Source organism: Pseudonaja textilis, chromosome 7 (genome assembly GCF_049901715.1).
Source record: "Pseudonaja textilis isolate UNSWEBS1 chromosome 7, rPseTex1.2, whole genome shotgun sequence".
NCBI lineage: Eukaryota > Metazoa > Chordata > Lepidosauria > Squamata > Elapidae > Pseudonaja > Pseudonaja textilis.
Window position 1 is genome coordinate 43,132,880 of NC_141996.1, and position 10,016 is coordinate 43,142,895.

Consider the following 10,016-nt stretch of genomic DNA (forward strand, 5'->3'; position numbering starts at 1 on the left):
AATTATAGGTTGTACTTGGGGAATAATGATCAGGCATAATAGTTTATCATATGCTCTGTATATGTGTGTGTCTGTATCTGTGTCTCTGTGTTTCTCTGTGTTATTTAACGTATCTAATATCATACTCAAGACACAACAGTTATGTTGTAGTGAAAGTAAATCTTTCAAAAGTACTTTTGTTCATGTAAATACAGTATATCATTATTACATATCATTCTGTGGCTTCCAATTCACACGCTCCTGGTTTCTAGACTTAACCAACAACACCAAATAGATACACAAAGTATTAACCTTTGGAAAGACTTTCAAACGTGTGTAAATATGAATGTTATGTCCATATATTACAATGATTTTTTTAAAGAAAAATTCTAGTATTACAAATTACTAATAGAAGACAGATGTTTTAACAGAAATATTCAAGGGCTTGTTCAAACCTTATGTTAAAAACACTTAAAGATTCATGAAAAAGCAGAATTCTGGCTAATCCCTGACCTTTTGTCATTTTTGTTGGGTAAGTTGTCTTACTGTATCATCTTATGAGAGTGGCAATAAAAGAAAGCAGGTATTTTTTAGATACTTCTAATTTTACTTTGGAATGATTGTTTTATTTCACAATTTCATCCCATGCTATCTAAAAATAAAATATTATTTTTATTTTATCCACAGTTAATTATGCATCCACCCCCCACGCCCACCTGCAATTGACCTACCATTGCTTCTCCCAGACAGGGAGAAATTAGGCCCAGGAGAAAGGGATTAGATAAGCCTAGCCAACTGCAATTAATGGATCAATCTAGAGTACTTACTCTGTAGTGGAAAATATACAGTGGAATAAAAGTCCTTCATTTAAATACATCTTCAGTGCTGTGATTGGAAGAAGGTTGATGACAGAAATATTTGATCCTTGCTCAGTGTTTCTGTTCATGAATCCATACTTTACAGATTTACAACTCACACACCATCTAAATATTCTCAGATTTCTGAGCAGGAAGCCCCAGCAACTTGATTCCATAAATAATGATATTTTTTTTTTCAAATAAACCAATTATTGTAACCCCCAAGGGATTTACTAGGGATTTGCACACAGCCTATATCACAATGAAAGTCCTCCTAATATATCACAGTTACAGCTCCTAGACAGAATATCTTTAAGTTGTTGCTGAATATCTTAAAGTTCACCAGCCTGCTCAAATCTCTTAAAACAACCATATTTTTGGTGACCCTTTGTTTTTTAACCCATTTACAGTTCTAACTGAAAAAGAGCTGTTATTTATGATTATATAATATAATAGAGCCAGTACTGCTCACTTTAACCTATCTAGTTTTTATCTTTTTCCAAAACAAACAATCCTTGGGAATATTGCAGGTTTCTTGATATCTATAGACTACATTTTATTTAACACGCATAAAGCATATCATGAGGCCCAGGCAGTTACTAATGTAGTTCTCAAATATTTGTTTATTGATAGCTCAGGTTATTGTGTCTTCTATATATATTATTAAGCTAAAAAAAGAAAGGGACCAAATTAAATTATTTTATAATTATTTCAGTTCTAGTTTAAAAATCTTAAGAAATGTTTGTTCATGGCATGCATAATATAAGATTTACACTTGGTTTAATTTCACTGAAATAAAAATATTTTATTTTTATTAAATCAAAACAAACAAACTGTCTTTCTCATAGATTATATCAAAACAAACATCTCTCTTTCATTCAAAAGCATTCAAATAATATGCTTCACTCTTTATAAACTTTGAACTTAAATTTTATGATATATTTCTTTTAAACCTTTGTGAATGAATGAATGAATGTTTTAGGCATATTATATAAAAATAAATTTCAAATGCAAATATGTTCATTGAAAAATAAGTCATTTACTCCCGGGAAAGTATGGACAAAACTGCAATCTTAATATTATCTCTGTATGTGTTGAATCGTGTAATTTGTCATTTAATGAAAGCATGCTGGAACTTTTTTTTAAGATCAGAGAATGTGGGTCTGGGTTCTTCAGATATTTTCTATTCAAAGCTCTCTGGCTGAGTGCAAAATTATTCTTTTAAAAATGTGAGTGTTCAGCATACAAAGGGAATGACTTGGTCATGCTTCTGCCACTCACCATTCTTTTTGTACTATGTTATTTCTGTTCCTTTTCATGTTGCTGAAAGGAACATGAAAACAGTACTTATAGATCAAGGCTCTGCTAAGGTTAAAGTCAGGGGAACCAAATGTTCATTTTCAAGGATATAAATGCACTATTGAACATCCTAAGAGAAACTGTTGTTATGACCTTTTAAAACTGAATTCACCTTTTGCACAAATAACTCAGAAATTCATTATTTGATACTAAGCTTAAATGGGCCTGAATTTATGCAAATTAGTTTCACATATCATATTTTACTGGGTGTACTAGCTTGTTTATTTGCTTGTTTGCTTGCTAAACTTTACTTTGCCAAATTGAGTGATTCATGGCAGTTTTCAATATACTCAACTTTAAAACAAAACATATGGTTGAATCCAGCCATCATATAATACAAAAGTAAAACAATAAAATTAATTTAAAATAATCATATGGGCCAACAAAATTGTCTGAAAACAACACTAAAATTTAAACTTTAAAGAACAGATGGAAAAGTTCCAATTTGGTACCCTTGCCGTATAATACCAGTTTTAGTACCAACTGGACCTTTGAGTGGAGATTTTTTCATTAGTCGGGATCACCAAAAAATACTGCATCTTGGCTCCCTATAAGGTCCTGCCTTGCCAGTCTTCTCAAGAAAGCAGAACTCTTGAAACAAAAAGCATTTAAGAATAAAAATTTTATTGGAAGATTGTGATAGCAAGAGAAGTAGGAAGGAATTAACTTTTCCCACTTGAAACATTAGATTGAACCAATGCAGACAGAGCTCCTCCCAAAGTCCAATACATCGGGCCAATCCCAGGGTATGAAGATGTTAGGGGAAACTTAGGCCGAGAAGGTGATAAATGCTGTTCTCCAAGGCAATACTGCTGCTCTTCTCCAGAGACAAGATAAGGCAGCTGGCTCAAGGCACATTCCTTTTCCTCTCCTTGAAAGTTACTGCAAAGCAAAGCAAGGAATAGAAACGGAAACCCCATACAGAGAATCCCTCGAAGCCTCCCCCCCCGCACCAAAATGACAGCATCCCTATAAGAATCTATGGGACCTGACACTCCTACACTTCTTACCTCACTTATGTAGGAATATCAAACATCCCAATCAATAATCAGAATATGCACAGAATCCTATACTAAATGGAATGGAATAAGAATAGAGTAGAATGGAGTAGAGTAGAGTAGAATAGAATATTGTCCAAGTGTGTTAGATACATAAGGAATTTGTCTCCATTGCAGAAACTCTCAGTGTATATGCAAAACAATTGAGTAATAATCATAATAATGATACTAATAATATGTGGTATTAGAGAAGTCATACAACATGGGTGAATATACTTAAATATGACAATAGTGAAGGAATTAGGTACTGTGTTTCCCAAAAATAAGATCCAGTTACATATTTTGGGGGGCTCCAAAATAAGCATTAGGGAAACACACTATCAGGGTGATCAACCCAGCTGCGTGCCCTACACACCCCAGCATGCACACAAAAGGCAGTGAGCACGTGGGGCTGATGTTGCCAGCAGCAGCCGCAACCCACTGGCCCCTTGATTGGCACACTCTGGGGCTGCGCAGCCTGCACAGTGCAGGTGAGTTGATTACCTATCCAAACAGCAGACAGCAGCAGAGGCAAGGGGGCGGCATGCAATTTGTACACAATGCACAGGCCATGAAAGTCCACAGAGTCAATGGGCCAAAATGGATGGGCAGTTGAGTCAGGCTCATCTTCGTGTCTCTTGGCTTGCCTGCCAACCCTGTGGCACGTCCAGATTGTGTGCCTTCCCTCTATGCCTCTGCTCCATCTGCTGTCAATGCCACCACGTGAAGATGAGCTTACTGACTCTTAGCTTTCCCATAGCCCACGCATCACATCCAGATTGCGTGCCTTCCCCTGCCTCTGCCTCCCCCTGCTGCTTGGATAGGTAAGCAACTCACCTGTGCTGCACAGGCTGTGGCTGCTGCAAGACACCATTGGTTCTCCACACTCATTTCCTCTGGTGCTACCCATGCCCTGCTGGCTGACAATGACCTTAACTAGGGCTTATTTTTGGGGTATGTCTTATTTTCAGAGAAACATGGTACATATAAGGTACATTACAAACATTTTGTTTGTTTTCTTTAGTATATTGATATAGGACTTTTCCTCCTTTTGTGCTAACTGATTTGTTGTCTTATAATGTTGAAAGAAAAAGAATCATAACTCTTGATAGCTTAAAATACTCACAGACTACATTTTTGATACTTTACTGGAATGGAATATTTGGTTAATATTTTTCAGGTATTGGATCACTTAGATCTAGCTACTTTGAATATTAGATAGACCATTTCAATAGATAATTAGTAAAAAAATTTAATGATGTAAATTATTTTTGTACTAAAATTCATAACACAATGAATTATTGTTGGATCATGGACGAAGAGGAAGAGACAGGCAGAAAATATAGCAATATAATAGCCCAGAAATAAATTCACAGGGCATCAACCAGCTGTTGGAAGGATGTGAGTGCCAGATGCTATAATCAATCAAAACAAAGTCTGTAAATTGATTGAAGAAAAGCACTACAGATTATCAATTCTGATTGCTGAGGAGGAAGAATTTGGTAGGGGATTCCTTGTCAGGTGTTGGGAGTGGTTGGAAAAAAATACTGTCCATTTCTGCACTCAAAAAAAAAAAAAAGGTGAGGAAGATGATCCTTAAATATACAAAAACGGTTACCTAGACAAAAGTGCTGAATCATTTCAAAGTCTAAAACAATGAAATAACATTGAGAACTGGCACATTCAGAAAAGTCATGATGGTGCAGTGGTTAGAATGCTGTATTGCAGACTAATTCCGCTGGCTGCTAGCAGTTCAACAGTTCAAGTCTCACTGACTCAAGGTTGATTCATCCTTCCATCCTTCCAAGCTGGTAAAATGAAGACTCAGATTGTTGGGGGCAATATGCTGACTCTGAAAAATCACTTAGAGAGGGCTGTAAAGCACTGTGAATATGTCTATGTGCTATTGCTGACAGATGCCTCCTTAATTTACTTGAGTTTAAGCAAGAGGAGATAATTCACAATGAGATTCTTGCAATCTCAGTAAAAGTAATTTTAGCTTTCTTGTAGAACTGATTTCCTGATCTTATCTATATAGGGAAGCTAACAAGAAATGAAGGATAGCCTGTACTACTGATGTACAAGCAGAAAGTGTAGATGTGTCCTAGGTCTAACCTGAACCAAATTACAGAACATAATAGAATAAAATTATACATCAAGTAACACAGATACATTTCTAGAAAATTAAGAAGAAATTAACTTTCCTATTTTTGATTTGGACATAATGGAAGAACTGGGTGCAGATGTAAAAGCAGTGGAAAATTGGAATAACTATGTTAGCTTGAAGTTTAAAATTTACCTGAAGATAAAGTTAGTATAGTTGTACATGCATATTACCTTTCATGAGAACCAATTTCAGAAAGCTTAGAGAAGTACTAGGCAGAATCCCACTGACAAAAATCTTAAGGTCATAGATTTAAGGGGAAAAAACTTTCAAAATACTGGAAATTTAACTGCACATCATTTCAACAGGAAAAAAATGAGGAACATCTTATGAAAGTGTTGTGAATTCATTGAAGCTAATAGGGTTTAAAGGAATATGCATAAAACTTGAAAAATAGGTAGGGCAGTCAGCAAGGAGATATACCAGTAAGCAGCTAATATATATGCAGAAATGAAATGAAAATTATAAAGGTTAAAATTCAGAAAGACAAAATCCTTTTCCTTGTCAGTAGAAAAATGAAAAGCATCTGCAATGATTATAGACTGGTCAAGAAAACAAATGGACTCTGCAAGAAATGATATTAGGATTGATATTAGTTGGAAGGCTTTGTAAGTGAAGCAGCACACCTTATTGGATGATAGCCTTGAAGGGCAGGTGTAGTTAGGAGTTTAGCAGTCCACTGACAGAAGATTGACTAACTGACTGCTGTTGGATTATAATGGGAAGTTTTCTGACTGCCCATAAGTGTTGGGTGCTAGATAGAAGTGCTTTAGATAGCAAAGACCCCTCAGGAATTGTATGTACATAGTTTATAGGAACCACAGGTTGGGACATGTGCTGCTATGAACAGGGATGTGGGGAGGCTATAAGATTCTAATAGCGATGGATAGAGGAAAATATGTTGAGATTTGCAATGGTGGTGAATATTTGTAGCTCGGGTATAGATCAATATCTGAATTTGTAGGTTGGTTTCCAAACATTTCATTACCAGGCTAGATAACATCTAGTGGATTTTAAGGGATTTTCAGTATCAGTATTCTTCTGTTTATAAGGGCTTTGTGTAGTCAGTAGGTCTTGTGATGGCTCAGGTATGGGTGGATCAAGTGAGGGTGCTGTAATGGGTCTTATGATGGCTCAGGTGGAAGTCATCAGTGGGAGTCAGGAATAGCCACACTCTATCAGGAATTATCCAGAACCAAATACAAGATACAGAAGGTTGAAAGAAACAATATAATTTACAAAATCAACTAAAACAATTGCAACCAATTCTATGTAGGACAAGTGTCAAGTCAATTAAAAACCAGGATCCACAAACGATGGTTGTCAGTCAAATGCCATGATCCAAAATCCTTAACCTCTATCCATACTGACATCAAACAGCACCAGTTTAATTGGAGCAACACAAAAATCATCTGCCACTCTACCATCTGCCATGCTCGTAAGTTCATCAAAGCCTGGCAATCTGTAAGTAATCCTATCAACAGACACCAATTGGTTTGGCACAAGCTGAGATCCCAGGGTAAGGAGGTGGGGCTTCAATGTTATCCAAAATACTTGATAGGCATGTTGCTAGATGTGAGATGCTTTTTCTTAAGTTTGGCACCAGGAGACATCATGTAGGGCTGTTGCTATTGTACCAGCATCCCTGCTATGTAGCCACCTCCCTGCCTGAGCTCATTGATTCTGTGGCCAGGCTAGCAATGAGGTTTCTTGGATTTATGGTGCTGAGGTATTTGAACCTAACATTCCTAAGTGCAGGGTCAGAGATTATTTTCAAATTTTCAAACACCAGAAAGATACGAGGAGAATGAAACTTTAGAACAACAGTCCCCAGCCTTTGCAGCTCAGCAGCCCATCTGGAAGAGGAAAGGGGAACTGGGACATGTGAGTGGTGGACCATTGCATGCGTGTGTATACTCCTGCAGCTCTTGTGTGAGTGGTGGACCAGTGTGAGTGGTGGACCAGTGTGAGTGGTGGATGCAGTGCATGCATTCAACTTGTGTGAATGGTGGGCCAGTATACATATGCACAAGTGCCCACTGGCTCAAGTTGAGCTGCATGCATAGAGGTTCTGGCCAACCATTCCCATTGCCCAATTCCAAATAGGCCAAGGCCTAGTAATGGGCCATGGCTAGGGGGGTGGGGACCCCTGCTTTGGAAGACACTATCATGGTTCCAGAGAATCTTGACAAGGTAGAACAGTAGGCAGAAAAAAGATGACATTTAGTAAGGACAAATCAAAATCCTATACTGTGTAAAGCAAATCAAAACCATAAGCATAAAATGGAGAAACTATACTCAGCAACATTAAATGAGAAAGGGATCTGAATGACATAATATATTTTAAGACAAACAAGTCAACTGTATAATATAGTTGCAAAAACAATAAATGCCACCCAAAAGCTCTCCGATGCCCCCAAGGACTGTCAAGTAGAATTCTTCCAGAAAATAGGACCTATTATGGTTGATTGCACAGTCAACCAGATGTTTAGATGAAATTTGGCAGATGTGTAATAATATTAAAAGTATTGTTGCAAGATATCAGCTGTTAATTAGTTAAATTGTTTGCAACTGATAGTGCAATTGATGGCAATTTTGTCTTTTTTGTCACACTAAAACTGTCTTGAAATATTCAAACAGCTGTCAAGTAAAAATCATGGCAGGATTATTTAAAATTCTCCAGAAGATAGGGCAAGAAGATATACACATGTGAAATCATAGTTACCAATTCTTAAGCTGCTGTCCTTCATGCACATCAAATTCTTCTCAAAGATGTCATAATGTATCAGCAAGGCATATGTACAGTTCCAGACAGTATGGTCTTCTGTAACTGACAGATGAAAATGTTGTTAAGCTTCAGATTTTCTAAGTGTTTTAGTTTGGCAGCCATTATTATTAGTCATATTTAATAAAATAGATTTATAATGTTGCAATGGTGGATATTTACATTGGTGACATATTTTGGTTGTAGATCAGGAAAAAAAAATCCTACTGGTAAGAACTCTTCACCCATTCAAAGCAGCAACCTGTATCATTCTTTTTAAAGAATCAATCAATGCTGTTATGTTACTTTTGAAGTTTCTTCTGACATTCTCTTCAAATTATTTTGCTTCTCTTTCAGGACTTTTGGATATATGTGAGGCTGTGGAAGGCAAATCATACTATCAGTGAGACAACTCACACAGGAATCTGTTATTTCCTCCAGGAATAGAGAGACAGACTTGCTCTTTTATCTAACCTAACAGATGAACTTTTATAACATGCTATCATATGTGGGAGGCTTGCAGTTATGTGTAATTTCAATATATAGCTGTGCCAATGCATTTGTGGATGGAAAAAAATCAATTTAAAGGCATCATGAATGACAAAGTATTGTTAGAAATATTGTCACTGAATATAATTAGTGAGGATTTTATATATGAATGTGTCTAGGAAACCAATTTCATCTTTATTGCAATTAATGATTGGTGACTCAAAGAAAATATCTGGTCAGCAAATGGTCCATATTTTATCCTCAGCCTATGTAGTTCACAGAATTATTAAAATGAACTTTTGAAATCAAGACTGACACATTATCTTATAAAATTTGCTTTCCTATGCTAGCTTTAATAGATATGTAAACCTTTGAATATACGTTTTGCCTCAGCATCTCCAACACTAATGTAAGCCACATTATGGAATAATAATTGTTTTTGAAGAATCTGAAAAAAACACCCTTTACAGAATTAGGTGACCTTGTAAATTTCTAAAATGAATATTTTTTAAAAAATAAAAAAAATAAAATAAGGTCACCATAAAGATGTGTCTAGAAATACATCAAATAACCAAACAACATCATTCCTTTTCTACAAATATCATTTATACTATGCTTTACTTCTATTATATACTACTAATAACATTAGTAGTTATAGAACCAGTATTCAGACCGAAATTCCCCCAGAACATTTTGTAGTTCAAGTCTATTCCATATATTCATTTATTTATCCCATGGCTTTATTAATTAATAAAATATACAACTTTTCTCACAGATCATGCATTTATGTTGCTAAAGTGCAAAAAATTAGTCCGGACACTTAGATTCAGCATAAAGTCACATTTCATTTCCTAGATTTTGATCTTTGTCATCTCTTACACATTTCCAATTAGATTTCTGCCAAACATTTTTTGAAGATACATTTAAACTAATTTGATGTAGCTTTGCATTTACTGATGTTATTATTCTCTTTGTATAAAGGTATGGTCATGGCATTATTATCAGGCACTGATATAGTGTTCTCAAACATTATTCTATATTAGCTTCACCAATTTTAGATAACAAAAGCTATGAGATATACACAGTGGGAGGGAAGCTTCATAAAATAACCAAGTGCCTCTCCAGTTTTCTTGCTTGAAGTTTGTAGTATCACATCCTATCAAAGGTCTATTTTGAAATTTCATGACATTGTCAGCATGCACAGAAGACCAGGTCATTTCTGAAACAAAGCTCATGCATGTATTCAAACAAAATGTTTTGAAGCAGTCTCTCTGAGTCCTTAAATGGATAGATCACCTCAATATTTGCTGGGTAAATAGTTCATGTAGGCCATTGATATGCCTATCATCTCTGTTACATTTTTATTT

The 10,016-nt window shown here is 35.8% G+C and overlaps 1 long non-coding RNA gene across 2 annotated transcripts in view; it reads left to right on the forward strand.

Annotated features, from left to right (window-relative positions):
• Window positions 1–8,534, forward strand: part of LOC148125321 (uncharacterized) — a 74,413-nt gene extending 65,879 nt beyond the window's left edge. For both annotated transcript variants that reach the window (XR_015744423.1, XR_015744424.1), the window contains exon 4: window positions 8,518–8,534. This is a non-coding gene — a long non-coding RNA (uncharacterized LOC148125321). The remainder of the gene's footprint in view (window positions 1–8,517) is intronic.
• The last annotated feature ends 1,482 nt before the right edge of the window (window positions 8,535–10,016 follow it).